Source organism: Cricetulus griseus, chromosome 5 (genome assembly GCF_003668045.3).
Source record: "Cricetulus griseus strain 17A/GY chromosome 5, alternate assembly CriGri-PICRH-1.0, whole genome shotgun sequence".
NCBI classification, from domain to species: Eukaryota; Metazoa; Chordata; class Mammalia; order Rodentia; family Cricetidae; genus Cricetulus; species Cricetulus griseus.
Window position 1 is genome coordinate 191,038,809 of NC_048598.1, and position 17,924 is coordinate 191,056,732.

A 17,924-nucleotide genomic window follows, 5' to 3' on the forward strand; every position below is an offset into this window, starting at 1 on the left:
GGTGAGGGGAGGGAGAGGGAGAAGGGACTTACATGTGAAACAAGCTTGTTCCCTAACTAGAACTAATAAATAAATTTTAAAAAAAGAATTTATACAATACATAACATTCTTTTGCTTTACTGGATGAAAATGATAAACCATGTGTAAACCTTTAAAGGACAGAATAGGTGGTTTTGATGGATTTGAACTTTTAAACTGCTAATGGCAATATGCAGATGTCATCCTACTGAGCACATAATATCAAAGCTCAATCGCATGTATTCTTAAAAGAAATGTTTCTAAACAATAAATTAATTCATAACCATTTAAAAACTTGAACATGCATATTCAAATTTAAAGCCTACATAAAAACATATAATTTTAATACATAAAAGGCTAAAAAAAAAAAACCTAAGTAAATCTTATCAAATATCACGATAACTGTGCTTCTCTAGAAGTCTGTTGGTTTTAGGGATGTATGTATAATGTAAAGACAGAGCAGAATTTTTTTACCCAATTATGCAAATGTGAGAACTTCACTCATATGTCAGTTTTGTGACTGGCAGAGCAAAGTTATCAGAACATCATGATACCTGTTATCATAAAATTAAATTTTTATGATCTTGGGAAAACTAACCTTCCTGGAATTATTTCCTTATATAATAAAAGTCAATTACAACATGACTATCATACAAATTTAAATTTGTATAATTTACCAATTTACTGTGCAAATGACCACTTAATAATGACCACAACATATCTTTCTCTACATTACCCTTGAGTACATAGAAGGAACAGCACCTTGCCCACATCTTCACTGGTCTTGTCCTAAAACCTATGCTTCCTGTCGCCTTCCTCTCTCTGCTAGTAATTGACAACTCTGTTTTGACAAACTTCTAAGTCTATGAACTTCAGATTCATCCTTAGCTCCCCTGATTCCCTCACTCAACCCATCCTTTGGATCTACCTTCAAAACAGATCCCTAATCTGACCACTTGTCCCCTCCCCCACTACTACATAGTCTAAGCCACCATCAACTCCAGCTTAAATTATCCCAATAACCTTTACCTAGTCTGATTCCTCGTTGCTCCTCTCTTATCCTCCACTAGAAAGCCAGAGAGATTCTCTCAAGAATTAATAACCTCCTTTCAGCTCAGATCTCTCTATGGCTTTCTTGAGTCTCACTCAGAGTCCAAGTTGTTTTGCAATTTACAGGATCTGCTCAGAAATCCTCCTTAGTCCAGATTTCCACATGGTGGCGCCCTGACCTCTTGTAAGCCCGGACTCTGAGACCTTTATTTATTTATTTATTTATTTATTTATTTATTTATTTATAAATTGGAAACAAGCTTCTTTTACATGTCAATCCCAGTTCCCTCTCCCTCCCCTCCTCCCTGCCCCTCCCCAACCCCCTATTCCATCCCCTTTTTAAAATGAGTCGTCCCCAACAGTTCTATTTTAAACTACTTCAAAAGTAAATGTTACACATTCTACTCTTTAAAAGAGCATTATGAATATGCAAATGACATGCTCCCTAACACATTTACCCCAAGTTCACCAACCCCTGGAGAAGCTTAGGCTATCACCCAACATGCAGCACAGCCCTTTGAATATGGTCTATATCCCCCAAATAGAGAATTTTTTTGAGGCTTTGAGAACTTTTGTTCTCTGTAACTGTAACTCTGACTCTGAACACATAGCATGCATTCAGGACAGAACTTTCTGCTCTTAGTGTTCTCTCTCTTCCTACATACTTTCAACAGCTCCTAAAAGGTGGTGTCAAGATATTTTAAGGAGCTGGGTGGTGGTGGTGGCACACGCCTTTAATCCCAGCACTCGGGAGGCAGAGCCAGGAGGATATCTGTGAGTTCGAGGCCAGCCTGGTCTACAAAGCTACACAGAGAAACCCTGTCTCAAAAAATCAAAAAATAATTTTTTAAGGTAGGCCCTAAAGATTAGGGATTGGCAGAATCAGACAAAAGGCAAGGCTAAACACACAGGTACATATTCTCACTCTTCTTTCAATTATGTCCATACAAAGCTGCTCTTGCTATGCTCTACCCCAACAACTATCACCACTATTTATATTCTGCACCCATATTCCTTGCTTCATCTGGTGCAGAGAAACAGATAGCACCCATCAGGTGGAAGTAACATACCTAATACTCCATCAGAAGGAACAGCAGAGTGTTGAACTGTTTGTGGCTGGCCACTGAGTGAATACCCTACAACCAACCAAAGCCCTCCTGGATACTGTCTTTCTCTTCACAGATCCCACATGTCCATTCACCATTAAGACATGGTTCATACCGACACTAAGCCTCATGGGGCAGTGAGGGAAATGTCACAGTGGCCTTTGATATGGCAAATGTTTATGCAATATGGTTACTTCCCATAAAGTCCACCACTTGCTTGTGTGGCTGGTTTTTGTTTTATTAAAAGTGTTGGCATCACACACGCACACAAATGTAATTATGTAAGTTTTTTTCAACTAGCTATCAATTGTGTATCTTAAAAGTCTTGGGCTGAGAGAAAAAGAGAAGGCATGTTAAGGCCGAGGATATAATTAGACTCTGAAACCAGCCTTCCTATCACCCTTGTTTTCCTGTTTCCAGAATAAACATTCATTCCATACTAACCATTTGGAATCTGGAGACACATTTTTTAAAACAAAAATCTGATGGCCAATATAGAGACTTACAGGTTTGAAAAGCATAGCTTTTATTTAGAAACAGAAAGGACTTTGTAATCAAATAAATTATGAGAGCCACATTATGCATTCCAGTTCACATGGGTTGCTGTTTTAAGTAACAAGAGCTGCTTCCCGGCCCCTAACGTCACTATATCCTGGGTTTGCACAGAGGCAAACTGCATGCAAAGTAGAACAAGAAGAGCTTCCAGCTTCGTCTTCTTACTGTATGACTTAACCTTGACTCTCGCAGCAATATTTGCCCCAACTATTTGGCATTTAATTTCAAGAAATCCTCAAGTCTTATCAGGATTTCAATCTTTCTCTTGTTGTGCTGACTTCAACATCTGGGACTGTCCACTGTTAAGAAACCAGCACAGACTATGAGATTTCATCACTGCTTAAAAAAAGAAAAGAATTAATTTCTAAACACATTTTCTGAAATGTGGTATAATAAATTTCATACTTACCAATTAGTGTTTTCCTCCACAGAGTCACACCCTCTGACAAACATCATGAAATGCATGCTCCTGGGATAAGGAAGTGTGCAACCTCATGGACCTTGGGAGACGCTGAGAAGTAAACCCCTCCATTTGCTTAGGTGCAGGCCTAAAGGCCAGGTACCACTCCTATTATATACTATTCTTTGGCAGGCAGCCCAGTCTAAACTTCACAAATGAGATGAGGTGTTTCATCAGGGCGTAACGGGACATTCCAAAGTGTTTAAAACCAGTCCTATTGAAGGACGGAGGGCATGCTAGGCACTTCTGCAATGCATTCTGGTCAGTATTTTATAAAATAGTGTGTTGCCTCCTTTGCAGAGAGGGAAATAACTGTCTCCAGTGAACCTTTATTATATCCATCAAAAATTGTTTTCTCTTCACAATGTACAACAGAGAGAAGCATTAGATCCACATGGTCTACAATTACTAAGTAAAACTGAAAAGTACATTACAATACTGATTGTTTCAACTTAGATAATAGGAACTTAAATATTTGGGGGATTAAGGGACATTAATGTGGTCACTTTCAGTAATTAACAGTAGGTGGCAGCTCTTTTATTACAGAATTACAACATTTACAAAAGACTAAATCTGAGCTATAGATAAACAGATGGAACGTGCCAACTCTAAAATGCCTGTAACAATTTCCTCCCATACTTCATTCTCTTCCTCATCCCAAACCAAAAGAAAGAGCTGAGAGGAGAGCTAGCTAAGAAGAGCAGGTCAAGCAGGAAGAGAGATGCACTGCAGATAATAAACCAGAACAATGAAGAGATGCATGCAGCCCTTCTTTAAATCCACACTTCAGTGAGGAAGCAGAGAACTGATGAGGATATATACAAACAATATCCTAAAATCCCTTTTGTAAAGGGAATAGCAATGGTCACTCTTACACCATTGGAAATGGGAGAATAAATGCCCTGACAAGCAAAAATATAGGGTCACCAATAAAAAGAAAAAGAAAAAAGAGGAGGAGGACGACAAGGAGGCGTGGGAGAATCAAGGTCTTAAAACTGCACTTTCAGCAGTTTTATAAGTCGTTCTTATACATAATATATTAGAAACATGGATTTCATAGTTCCAATTTAAAATGTAAAGTAACAATTTAACACTTTGCAAAATATGTGTTTTTTATATGTGTATTTAATACCTACAATAACCACTTCATATGATCCATAAAGTATTTAATTAGTTAAATATTTTGTGAGGAAAAACCTATAAACTGCTTTCCTTAGTGAACAGTAGTCATGGAAAGTCTAGTGATTTCTATAAGCATATGGAAAGTGTTTTCCTAATAGTCATATTTTTTCTATCTTAAACTTATTCCCTACAACATTCTAGTAAGAATCGTCTTTTTAGGTTTCTATAAATAAGTTTATTAACAGTATGCCACTGACAGAAATGAAACCCAACAAGTTCCTAACAAGCAAGTTGAAAAGCATCAATAATCAAAAGGCTAACACTAGGTGGTGCATGAAACTGCCTCAAAGTGGAGTGGGGGACCCAAACACAAATAACTAAACACACACACACACACACACACACACACACACACACACACACACACACACGGAAAGATGGAAAGGAAAAAAGGAGAAGGGAGGGAAAAGGAGAGGAGGGGATGGAAGTGAAGGGGAGGGGAGGGAAGAGAAGGGGAGGGGAGGGCAGGACAGGGGAGGGCAGGACAGGGGAGGGCAGGGCAAGGAAAGGGAAGGGAAAGGAAGGAAAGGAAAGGGAAAGGGAAAGGGAAGGGAAGGGAAGGGAAGGGAAGGGAAGGGAAGGGAAAGGGAAGGGAAGGGAAAGGGAAAGGGGAAGGGGAAGGGAAGGGAAGGGAAAGGGAAGGGAAAGGGAAAGGGAAGGAAGGGAAGGGAAGGAAAGGGAAGGGAAAGGAAGGGAAAGGGAAAGGGAAGGGAAGGGAAAGGGAAAGGGAAGGGAAGGGAAGGGAAGGGAAGGAAGGGAAGGGAAAAGGAAGGAAAAGGAAGAAGGGAAGGAAAGAAGGGAAGGGGAAAGAAGGAAGGGAAGGGAAGGGAAGGGGAAGGGAAGGGAAGGGAAGGGAAGGGAAGGGAAGGGAAGGGAAGGGAAGGGAAGGGAAGGGAAGGGAAGGTCACATAAGAAAAGCAAAACAACCAAAAGTTCACACCACTTGGGTTGGGTAGCCCAGTATCTGGGAGATGGAGGCTCCAAATCCCAGACCAGAAACAAAACAACTATATATATTAAAAAAAAAAAAAACCAAGCAAACAAACAAACAAAAAAACAGTTGGGCATTGTGGAGGCAAAGGAATTAGAGTCATCCTTAACTATATTGAGTGAAGCCTGGGGCCCATGAGCCCCCTCAAAAACTAAGAAAACTGCAACAAAGCTTTTGCAGACTGGGGAATCAGATGTGGCCCTGGGGGTATGCAGGATGCCCTCCCTAGGCATTCAGGAATCCTTGGAGTCTAGTTCATTGTAGTACATGCCATTTCTGCCTTAGTAACAGATATGCAGGTAGAGACCTAGAACCTCCTCAAGGCTTTCAGAGCTGTGGGGTGGGGAGCACCCTGACCACAGTGGGGGGTGGGCAGGCTGTCCTGTGTCCTTGGAAGTCTCCAGCTGGGCCCTGCTCTCCTAGTGTGCTCTCTTAGAAGCAAAGAGTACTCCTCTGTGGATGGCAAGAAGGCTGTCCTCCATTCTCGCTGTAGGCAGTGGTAGTCAAACACCTTGGAAGAATAGAACACAAGGTTTAGACAGGTAGGGTGGGGTGCAAGCTCACAGATACACTTCTGTTCCTAATTGTGTCTGTGCCAATAGAACCAGGTCTCAACGTGATCCTTCAGATTGAGTCCAGAGGCCAGGACCTTCCTTGCAAGCCTCCAGGACAGGGTAGGGCTCCATTCTGAAGTGTCTCTTCAGCTCCTGGTTGTTATGAAATAATCTTTTTGTACACTACAAAGATGTGTCTTTGCCAAGGTGTCTTCTGATTGGTTTAATAAAGAGCTGAATGGCCAATAGCTAGGCAGGAAGGAGTTAGGCGAGACTTCCAGGCAGATAGAGAGAGAACAGGGAAGATGAATCTAGGTTCAGGAGAGTCACCAGCCAGATGCAGACAAAGTAAGACATGCAGGAGAGGTAAAAGCCACAAGCCTCGTGGCAACACATAGTTTGATAGAAATGATAAGAGCTAGTTAGCAACAAGCCTAAGTAAGCTAAGGCCAAGCTTTTATAATTAATAAATCTCCATGTCATTTTTTTGTGAGCTGGAGGCCCAAAGAAAAACCTGTCTACACCTGGTGCTGCCCCCTACTCTGCCTACGGTGTTGATGAGCCAGGACACAGTAGGGTAGGAAATACTGAGGCACTTCCATCTTGACTCTTGCTCAGTCAGATCTGGTGTTTTCAATTTCATTCACATTTTCTAAGGACTGAGCAGTTTAGAAAAGTCAAGGATCTTCAATCTTCAAATGATTTGAACACTCAGGAAATAGCCAGTCACTTTCAAGGATTATGCTGACTGCTAGAGATTTAGCAATCAATCAAGACCTGCAGCATACCTTACATTCCAATAATAGTGCTAGTTCTGTTGTTAAAATTGTGATGAGAGCTGCCGGGTGTTGGTGGCCTTTAATTTCAGCACTTGGGAGGTAGAGGCAGGTGGATACCTGTGAGTTCGAGGCCAGCCTGGTCTATAAAGCAAGTTCTAGGACAACCTCCAAAGCAATGCAGAGAAATCCTATCTCAAAAAACCAAAAGAAAACAAAAAACAAAACACAAAAACAAAGAGTGATGAGAGCTGGGCAGTGATAGCACATGCCTTTAATTCCAGCACTTGGGAGGCAGAGGCAGGCGGATCTCTGTAAGTTCGAGGCCAGTCTGGTCTACAGAGCTAATTCCAGGACAGCCAGAGAAACACTGTCTCAGAAAAAAAAAAAAATTTGTGATGAGAGCTAAGGATTAGAAGTTCACCATGAGAGCCCTAGCATATAATATCTGAGGAATCAGAGAAAGCTTTCCTGAGAAGTAACAACTGTGTAAAGACAAAGGGAAACCAGGGTGGAACAGGAGGACGCAGGAAAGCAAGAAGCATAATAAAGCATCCAGCACTGGGGAGTATGGAGAAACATGCTGAATATGAGAACTTCAAGAGGAGCAAAGAGGTGGGTTTGCTTTGGCAGTGACAGGCTGCTCAATTAGGCAAAACCTCAGACCCTTTAAACACAAGAAGACACACAGTGCAATTTTAAATACTTTGAAATGTCCTGCCTACTAAGAGTTGAAATGGAATTAGAATTAGAGAAGCAGCATACCACAAGAGGGAAGCAAGGACTAGGGTAACCCTGAAAATCTACTGTGCTTCCCAGAGCAAACCATCACAACTGCTGGCACCAACATGGGCACAGTGTGGCTGGGGAAAGTGGACATATTAAAGAAGGATTTATGATATAAAACAAACAAGACTACATAAGAGAGTAAGTGGTCTAAGAACCAAAGGTACCTGGATAATTCTTGAGCTGGGAGAACACTGAAACACCTTAAGAGAGAAGACAGTGAAAGAAACCCAGATGTTGGTGAAGGTATCAGACCCTCACCCAGACCCCTGCATTAGCAGCCATGACAGGCTGCAGAAAAGACCCAGCAAGATGTAGGCCTCTGACTCAGCACATGTTTGACCTTGCTGGACCTGCCCTAGTCACTAGGAGGTCAGATACCCTCCACGTGGCAAGGAACCAATCAGAAGTTAGCTGGCAGACTTGGACATGCTTTATGTGCTTTATGGTAAAAGAGGCATAACAGTGACATGCAGAGCATAGCAACCAGTTGACCAATCAACACAGGACAGGTGGCCCAAGCCTAGAAGTGCACCAATCCTTAGACTGTTGTGTACCCTAGACACTCCCCTTGCTCTAACAAATAAATTCCCTGCCTCAAAGTCCCTTGGGTCCTTCTTGCCCACTCAAGGGATGAAGGAACCCAGTTAACTTGTTAAACAATAAAAGACTCTTTGCTTTTGCATTGGAATGGGTCTCTTGGTGACATTGGGGTTCAGAATTTGGACACAACAGATGGAAATGCCATGAGTAGGACAGCAAGATGGCTCCATGGGTAAATAAGCCTGATGGTCTATGTTTGATTCCCCAATACCCACATAGTAGAAGGAGAGTGTCAACTCTTGCCAACTTGCACACATACACACACACACACACACACACACCACACACACAACACACCACGAAATGCACCAAACACAACACACACACACACACACACAAAAAAAAAAAAAAAAAAAAAAAAAAAAAAAGTAAACCAACAAAAAGAAATTCCATGAGCTCAGGTTTAGGTCTGCTAACTTGAGGCATAAATAGATATCACAAGCCAACACCATGTATACCGATTTCATAGTCTTTAAGTGGCCTAGTTTCTTATCAACTTGATACAAGCTAGAGCTATCTGGGAAAAGGAACTTAAGCTGACAAAATGTCTTTATCAAATTACCTGCAGACAAACCTGTAGGATATTTTCTTGATTAAATGTGTGGGAGGGCTCAGCATGTGGGAAGTGGTGCTACCTCTCAGCATGTGGCCCTTGCTGGTATAAAAAAGCAGGCTGAGTGAGCCATGGAAAGTAAGCCAGTAAGCAGTGTTCTCTCAGAGCTTCTGCCTCCAGGTTCCTGCCTAGACTTCCCTCATTGGATGTGACTCAAGAAAGGGAAACCAAATAAACCCTTTCCTCCCCAGGCTGCCTTTGGTCAGGGTGTTTATCATAGCAATAGAAAACCTGAGTAAGACAGTAAGTGAATTCATATAGATGAGTTTAAAGACATGGGTTTATGCAGTTTCCTAAAGAGAAAATGAAGATAAAAGTGGTGGTGGTCTGGAGCTATGGTCAGTGGTTAAGAGCACTGGCTGCTCTTGCAGAGGTTCAATTGCTAGCATCCACATGGTGGCTTACAACCACCTGTAACTTCCTTTCCAAAGAGAATCCAATACCCTCTTCTGATGAGCACCAAGCATGTACCTAGTGCACATACATACATGCAGACAAAACATTCATACATAAATAAAAATTTAAAAAAAGAAATAATGTTTATATATGGAGATCTGCAACAATCTTTGACAAAATATTTAATTATAGGTTCTGGAGTGTTCCTAACATAGCATTAGAAATTAATTAATTGGCCTGTGTGAGTGCAAGGGTAATTACAGGAATAGCAGAGGGAGATATGCATGCCTAAAACCTAAGCAGTTACATAAATAAAAAATTTAAAGTTAACATTCTGGGGGCTAGAAAGATGCCCTAAAGTTAAGTGTACATACTGCTCTTCCAGAGTTTGGTTCCCAGAAATCACACAAGAAGCTACCTGTTACTCCAGTTCCAGGTTCTCCTCAGGCACCTGCATTACATATGCACATACTTACATACATAAATTAAGTCTCAATATTAACATTCTGAAATTGAAAAACAAGGAAAAATAAAGAGAACTTCCTCTTTTAGTAATGGCAGATGGGGTGATTCTTATCAATACTCCCAACAAGGATCATTTTTAAAAATCTAGACAAAAATATAAAAACTGTCTCCAAGAAAACACATAGAAAGGTTACCCACTGGGCCCCAAGAAACTATGCAAATAAATACAGACAAGCAAGCATGTAATTTTGAATAGTTTCTTTTCAGTAATTGTTCGTTCTAGAGGAGGGTTAGGAGAGGCTGGCAGCTTAAGAGACTACAACTTCTCTGCTAGGCTTCTAGGCGCCTTGAGAGCCCTCTTTCCATCAGAGAAGAGCACTTGGATAAATGCCTGAAGCAACTGAGAGAAGAGGTGTATTTTGGCTCAGAGCTTCAGTCAACAGGTGGCTGCTTCTATTACCTGTTATGATACAAAACATTAAGGCTGAGAGAGTGGAATGACCAGCAAGGGGAGTTGGAGCTGCTTACTCATGAATGAGAGAAAGGGGAGAAAAGGGAGCTAGCATCTAAGTTTCCTCAGAGATTGAAACATTCCATCTTGTAGGAATGCCCCTTAAGCAGGAAGGTAAATAACTCCCTGAGACTAACCAGATTCACTAGGCCCCTCCCTCCCAGAGTAAACAATACAGCTGCAAGACTTTCAGGGAGAGAAGCTACAAAGAGACCAGAGCAGCTGCTTGGGAGAAACAAACCAGCCAAGCTGCCTGAAGAGATTTAAACCAAAGTTACCTGGAAAGAAAGAACTGTCCAACCTGCTGAACTGCCTGCAAACTGTCAGTTTGTTCCAGGTTTCCCAGCTTTTATGAACCCATGCAGGGGTGGACCTTGGTAATGCAGGTGTCCCAGTCACTTCTGTTCCTGTAAGTAAACCCTCACCCATACTCCTGTAAGTAACCCCAATAAAACTCACTGCATCATCAAGTTGGACTTTGGTGGTATTCACACTTTATTCTGTCATGGGCTCCTTGTCTGGGGTGAACAGATGTTTGCTGCATCCCCCCAGAGATAAGTGTTGTCATACAGCAGAGGGAGAAGTTCCAGGAACAGGATTCTTCAAGGACACATACCTAGTGACTTGTTTCTTCTGAGCAGGTCCCACTTTTGAGTAACCCTATGATCATCACCTATGATCATCAATGGATGACCTACTGATAAAGTTATCACTCTTGTGATTCAATCACCTCTCAACAATGCCACCTTGAGAGCCCTCTTTCCATCAGAGAAGAGCACTTCCATAAATGCCTGAAGCAACTGAGAGAAGAGGTGTATTTTGGCTCAGAGCTTCAACAATGCCACCAGCTGGGAACTAAGTCTTCAATCCAAGTACCTTGAGGTTATTTTATATCTGAATCATAATACATCCTATACTTGAAACAGGATGACAAGAGACTTTAGGACAATACCTAAATAGTTAGCTAGAAGAAAAATAATGCCTTCCAAATGAAGCCTCAAATCATGCCATAATATCCAGGCAGATGAGAAGAATAGACAGTACGAAAAAGAATCGGCAAAACAGCAGGAAATAGAAACACACTGGGCAGGCATGGTGGCACAGGCCTGTAATCCCAAGCACTCCAGAGGCAGAGACAGGCAGATCTCTGTGAACTTGAAGCCAGCCTTTTCTAGAAAAAATTCAAGCCAGCCAGGGCCACATAGTGAGAACCTGTCTCAAAAACAAACATACTAGGAGTTCCAGGTCCTGATGCTATCAGATACATTGCCTGGCTAAAGAAAGCAAAAAATACAATTAAGAATTTCAACAGAAAATTCTAATATATTCAAATGGATTGTAGAAGATTTACAAAAGTTAAATAGAATTTCCAGACCAGAAAAATATAGTAATCAAGATTAAAATTAGGTTAGACACAAACTAGTGAATTGGACAATGGGTCAGGACTAAATAGTTAACATAAATCACAAAGAGGAAAAATGACAGAAAAAGTAAAAGACAAAATACACTAAGAAAAGGTCTAATTATATGAGAAATGGGAACCCTAGAAGAAATGAAGTAGACGTACATTGGGAAAGATGATAGCTCAGAGTTTCCCAAACTTAGCAATATAAAATAAACCACAGATTAGAGAAACCATATGTGTGCCCCCCCCAAAAAAAACCCTACCAGTAAGCACTCTAAAATCCTGTACCAAATGAAATATGTTTAGAATGAGCCTGAAGTACAGGTATGGTGGTGTACATCTATAATACCAGCACTAGGGAATCTGAGGAACAGAATTTTACAAGTTCAAGACCAGCCTAGAATACATAGTAAAAACGCTGTCTCATAAAGACAGAAGTATTATCCCATGGGTATGCTGCTACAATTTATTTATCTATTACCTATGGGTGTATATTTCACTTGTTTTCATCTTTAGCTTCAAGTAACTAACCATGACCTTCAATGCCTTCATGATCAAGTCTCTATGGAAACATAAGTGTCAGCCTTAATCCACAGAAGGGAATCAGCTGAGTGACATACTAAGTACATATTTAAATTTTTGAGAATCAGTCTTCCCATGTGATTGAGTCATTTCACATTCCCACCAGCAGTGTGTTTCTAACCAGAAATTCAATTCTTGCCTGTGCTCCTCCTAGTACTATTTCCTGCCCCTTTATTTCTGGCTGCTCTCAAGACTGCCTTATTTTCCCTTGTCTTCAGCAGTTTTATCATCGTGCTCCTGGGAGAGAAAGTCTATGTTTGCATACGTGTGTTTGTGTGTGAATACATGCATTTGTGTGTTTCTCCTGTTTGGTGTTCTTATATTCTTGGCACTGTGGTTTCTTGTCTTTTACTTATTTCAGAGTCTTAGCCATTACATCTTTCATTTTCTCTTTTGTCTTTCTGAGATTCAGCCTGTATACTGGTCACTTCTCTGCTAAGTTTTACACTCTGTTGTCTTTGAGGTTGGCTTCGATAACTCCTGTCTTCATGTTCACGGGTTCCCCAGTGTGTCCAAACTTCCAATAAACACATGCTCCATGTCTGGCATTACTGTTTACTTCTAGCATTTCCATCTGATTATTTTATAGTACTACCTCTCTATTGAAATTCCTATATATCATGCATATCATTTTCCACCAAGTTAATCATGGTTATTCAATTTACCTATCTCATCTTTCTTGGGTCATCACTGATACTTGGTCATTTCCTTCCTTTATTTGGGGGGTTAGCATTTTTTGTTTGTTTGTTTTGGTTTTTCGAGACAGGGTTTCTCTGTGTAGCTTTGGAGCCTATCCTGGCACTCGCCCTGGAGACCAAGCTGGCCTCGAACTCAGAGATCTGCCTGCCTCTGCCTCCCGAGTGCTGGGATTAAAGGCGTGTGCCACCAACTCGTGGCTAGCAATTTTTTTTATTCATTACTATTCACTGGAAACAGATGCAACGGTTCTGAAACTGACATGCCTTCTCTCCAAGGTTATGGGGGGGGCAAATAAATCTACTCACTATCTCGCCTGAGTTTAAGTTTTATTGTTGCTATGGTAACCAATGGCATCACTGGTTTTAAATTACTTCAACATGGGCTAGGGAGATGGCTCAGCAATTAGGAGCACTGGCTGTTCTTCCAGAGGACCCAGGTTCAATCCTCAGCAACCATATGACAGCTCACAACTGTCTGTAACTCCAATTCCAGGGGATCTGACACTCCCGTACAGACATACATGTAGTCAAAAACATTAATGAACATGAAAAAATAATTTTTTTAAAAGAAAGAAAAACAGACAGCAGGGATGTTGACTTGGTGTTCAAAAATAAATAAATAAATAAATAAATAAATAAATAAAGTAAATTCCTCCAACAACGGGACACTGTTACTTTGTGTTTAGCATGTAGTCTGAAATGCCAAAGGTTTTTCCCCAATGACCCAACAGTATTCTCAAGCAGGGGTTTCTTTTCCTACTCTATCTTCCCTAGTAGTAAAGCACTGTTGCTTATGGCTCTATGTTGGGCTAGTAAGATAAGTGAAAGACTTGATTTTGTGTCTATTTAGTCAGGACCTTTGAGTCCAGGCTGCCAAGAATGGAGCTTTTTCAGTGTCCCAACTGACTAATTCTTGGAGCAGGGTAGTATCTGGTAGGGTCAAATTTGTTGTCACTCCCCCACTATGCTTTAATTGGGTGCAGAATCTTGGATCTAACATTTCCTGTCCTTCTCTCAAGGTCAAGAGGTGTATGTTTTCATTGTATTTCAGAAGCAACCACCATTGCATTGTTGTGGTATCTTTTCCAGAATAGGCTGCTGTTTGTTCTGACACTCCTACAGAAACAGTGAATCTTCACTCTACTGCTCTGGCCTGTGAGTGGCACTGGAGGGTACAAAGTCACAAGTTATCCCAATCTGACACACATCTGTGTGGTACACCTGCAACTAGTGCTCAGAAGGTAGAGACAGTGGGATTGTGAGTTCAAGTCTAGCCAGAGCAACACAGAAAGAATCTATATTAAACAAACAAACAAACAAACACGCCAGTGTCCCTATGTCCCACCTCCTTTAAGGGACTTGCTCTTTAGAATTCAACTCATGTAGCAGCCTTGTGTCTACCTGTGACAGGCTCAAGAAAAGGTATGAGCATGTGGATTTAGTAGCTAACCTAGTTTTAGAAGGAGAATAAACTTTCTTACCACTCTTCTACAACCACAGAGGGAGAGGAGCTAATGGTTTTTTGAGCCCAGGAATTGTTCTGCATTCTTTTAAGCTCAACTATACATTTAAAAGAATTTCAGAAAATCCAGCTCATTTTTCTTACAGGCAGGATGGATGACTAAATGACCAAGAAGAAAATATATGAACACTGTTCTTTACTAGAATTTTATGAAACACAAATCAAATTTTAGATCTATTAAAAGTATTAACTGCTGGGGACTGCAGAGATGGCTCAGAAGTTAAGAGTACTGGCTACTCTTCCAGAGGATCCAGGTTCAATTACCAGCAACCACATGGCAGCTCAAAACTAACTGTAACTCCAGGTCCAGGGGATCCGGAATCCTCACACAAACATCTATGAAGATAAAACACCAATGCACAGAAAATAAAAATTAAGTATTTAAAAAAAAACATTAACTGCTGAACATGGTGACTTAGGCAGGAGGATCAGGGGTTCAAGGCCATCCTTCAATGCATAGAGAATCTGAGGCCAGCCTGGATTACATCAGACCTTGTCTCTCAGAAAAAAAAAAAATCATTATCTCGCTTGTATTATTCTTCCTTTATGTCTAAGTATAAAGTAGTAATGTCAATCTATTTTATCCTTAAATACAAATAGCGATAAAATGAACAAAAACATAACACAGACATTGTCCTTGAAAGACTATGGTCAACATAATTTTATTTTACACTATAAAGCACAGAAGAGCAGTCCCCACTATCTGTCCCTGTTCCAATTCCTCCAGCTGTCTCCACTCTCTTTCTTGGTGAACTGGGAGACTCTTCTATAACTTCATACATCTAGACCACAAGGCCTCCTGCATGGCTGATCTTACCCTGATGCTGGAAACCTCCATTACCCTTACGCCACTGTGGGAATCCTTCCCTTTCCCTCTTTACCTGCCTGCAGTCAGAGTGTCAGCTAAAGGAATGCGATGCTCCACCACAGGCCATTTGTGACCTGCAGGGGTCCTGGAACATCATGTTCTGTTTCAGATGTATAATTGTACCGCTTTCATAAACCCCTTTTACTTTTCTCGGAATCTAAACTTTTATCTCTGAAATGCCAACTGTGGTGAGGAAGAGAGGAACGTTTCTTGAGATGCAAACCAAAGAAAATAGCAGTTTGTAGTGCTCATTTGTATTTGCTTATTCCTTAGTTAAGACGTTATTTCAGAGAACTATCAAAACCAATTATATTCTTTCATTTTTCTTAGAAACCTAACAAAGCATTACAGTCAAACATTGAGCTTTAAGGGCACATTTCCTCAGGTTTAAATGGGTATAATACATCAAATGGAGCTGACAATTGCTTAAGGCATGAAGCACAGCACCTGCCCCACATTAAGTGTTCTACAAATCATTATTGTTTGTCCATTCAAGTGTACTATTTCAAATAAGGCTTCTTCAAAAATGCATTCAACTTTTCATTCACAAATATCTTCATTTGCAAAGTAAATGCTTTCTTATCAAATTCAAAATGAGATCATTTAAGAACCTATCTCTATTCAGTACAAAATGCTGTATTATTTATATTGAAAGATATTTTAGGTATTTCTTACTGTAACTACTCACGAAAATAAAGTCACAAACAGTAGTAAAAGTAGAAGTGGTGGATCTTTGCACAATCAAAATATTGCTATATTATACCTACCAACTTTAATAACCAAATTTCATATTGATTTAATATACTATGTCTCTTTTATCATCTATTATATACTTCCACCTTCTCTTCTCACTCCTGTTTAGAAAGGAAATTTTGGAAATAAATGAAATGAGGTCAATTATAATCCTAATTTGTTGCTGGCATTTTAATATTTATTTTTATTATGTTTTTTATTTCATTTTTAGTTGTGTGTGTTTGCATGTGCATGTGCGCACATGTATGCACAGGAGTGCAGTGTCCACAGAGACCAGAAGAAGGCATCAGACCCCTCAGAGCTGGAGTTACAAATGGTTGTAAGCCATCCTGACTAGGTGCTTCCAACCACTCAGATTCTCTAGAAGAGCAGTATGCGTTCCTAACCTTGGAATCATCTCTCCAGCCCCTGCTGTTCTAAAGCTTAAATTTCTTCATCTTGGCCAGGTCTGGTGGTTCACACCTTTGATCCCAGCACTTGGGAAGCAGAGGCAAAAGGATCTTCATGAGTCTGAGGACAGCCTTGTCTACATAGAAAAATCCAGAACAGCTAGGACTACCTAGAGAGATCTTGTCTCAAAAAAGGATGGGGGTCAAAATTCTTCAACTCTAAAACAGTGAAAATAGTAGCCTTTAAAATATATTTTAATTAAGACACAGTAGTCATGATTAAATGCAAATTTGTTTTTTAAAAAAGCAAAATGTCACCAGTATAATTTTATAATGTGTAGGACAACATCACTTTTTCTCATGTTCTTTAAGGTGAAGCAAGGTAATCTGGAATCACAAATATGATAATGTCCTTGGGAATAATTGCTTCCTGCATGAAATACTTATTATTTGTATTTTTAAGTTTTCTCAAAGTGAATCATGAAAGACCAATATTATCAAGTACTCAGATTATTATCACCTAAGGACTCAACAGACCTTCTATAACACACTGAAAACCACCAGATGCTCACACCCACCATCTGGAAGCTGCTCCCAACCCCAACCCAAATGGAATTCATTCACTCTAATCCATTATGGAATTCTGTTCATCCTGCCTGATAAATTCAACTGAGACACATATGCACACCAGTCCACTGCTTTAATTCATCATTTTAATCCAACCTGCCATTGACTCCTAGAGGCCCAGTACTTAAGCTCTGTAACTGTCTCACTCTATCTAGTCTGTGCTCTATACATTAATCAAAATGGCACAAGATGTAAATGGATTAAGTAACTCTAATGTTCAAAGTCTCCAATAGCTTTCCACTGTCTTCAAAACCAAGGTCATTGACATTTGTCTAGCCTGTTTTCTACCCCTCCTACTAGCCCCAACCACACTTAACCTCTGTTTCATGAGGTTCTTGCATCTCAGGCCACCTGCTGCTGTCTTGGCCACAGTCTTGCTAAGAAGCTCTTCTTGTCCTCTCAATTCATGGAAGGTCTCCTGCTAACTTACTACTTTGTCTTGGTGTCCCAGTTTTGTTTTGTCTTTTACATTCAGGGCACTGTCACAAGTGACAGTCAGCCTTTTGTTTGATTACTTGTTAAAGTCTGGGTCACCTCTGCACTACAGCCTTCTAAACAACAAGTTCCCTGTCTTTTATTTATCTCTACATCAGTGTTTACAACTATGCCTTGCACCTGGCAAGTAGTGCCCAGTAAATAAATACAAGTGAGCATAAATGCCATAATTACTGAATGCTCACTGTGGCATACAATGTGGGTTTGCCACAAAATTAACTAAGAAATCACCAGGATAGCAAGGTGAACAAACCAACTATGAGAAATATATTATCACAGCTTATCACTGAAACAAGCCAGGTAGACCTGAAAATGTGCCAGCCTCAAATACCTTCATGTTCTTTGAGCACAGTGATTTTAAAATAGTCTGCAAATAGGCATAGTTTCACCGTTAAAATGCACTGATAAATGTTTGGCCATCATCCATTGTGTATGAAGCTGTCTACAAAAGCATATTCATCACTGTTGCCCCATAGAGTCTATCTCCTGTGCTTCACTTGAATGTTTTTATGCAAAGTC

General features: G+C 40.4%; 1 protein-coding gene across 1 annotated transcript in view; it reads right to left on the reverse strand.

Moving 5' to 3' along the window:
* Positions 1 to 17,924, reverse strand: part of Ppp4r4 (protein phosphatase 4 regulatory subunit 4) — an 80,619-nt gene that overhangs the window by 35,813 nt on the left and 26,882 nt on the right. The window lies entirely within an intron of this gene.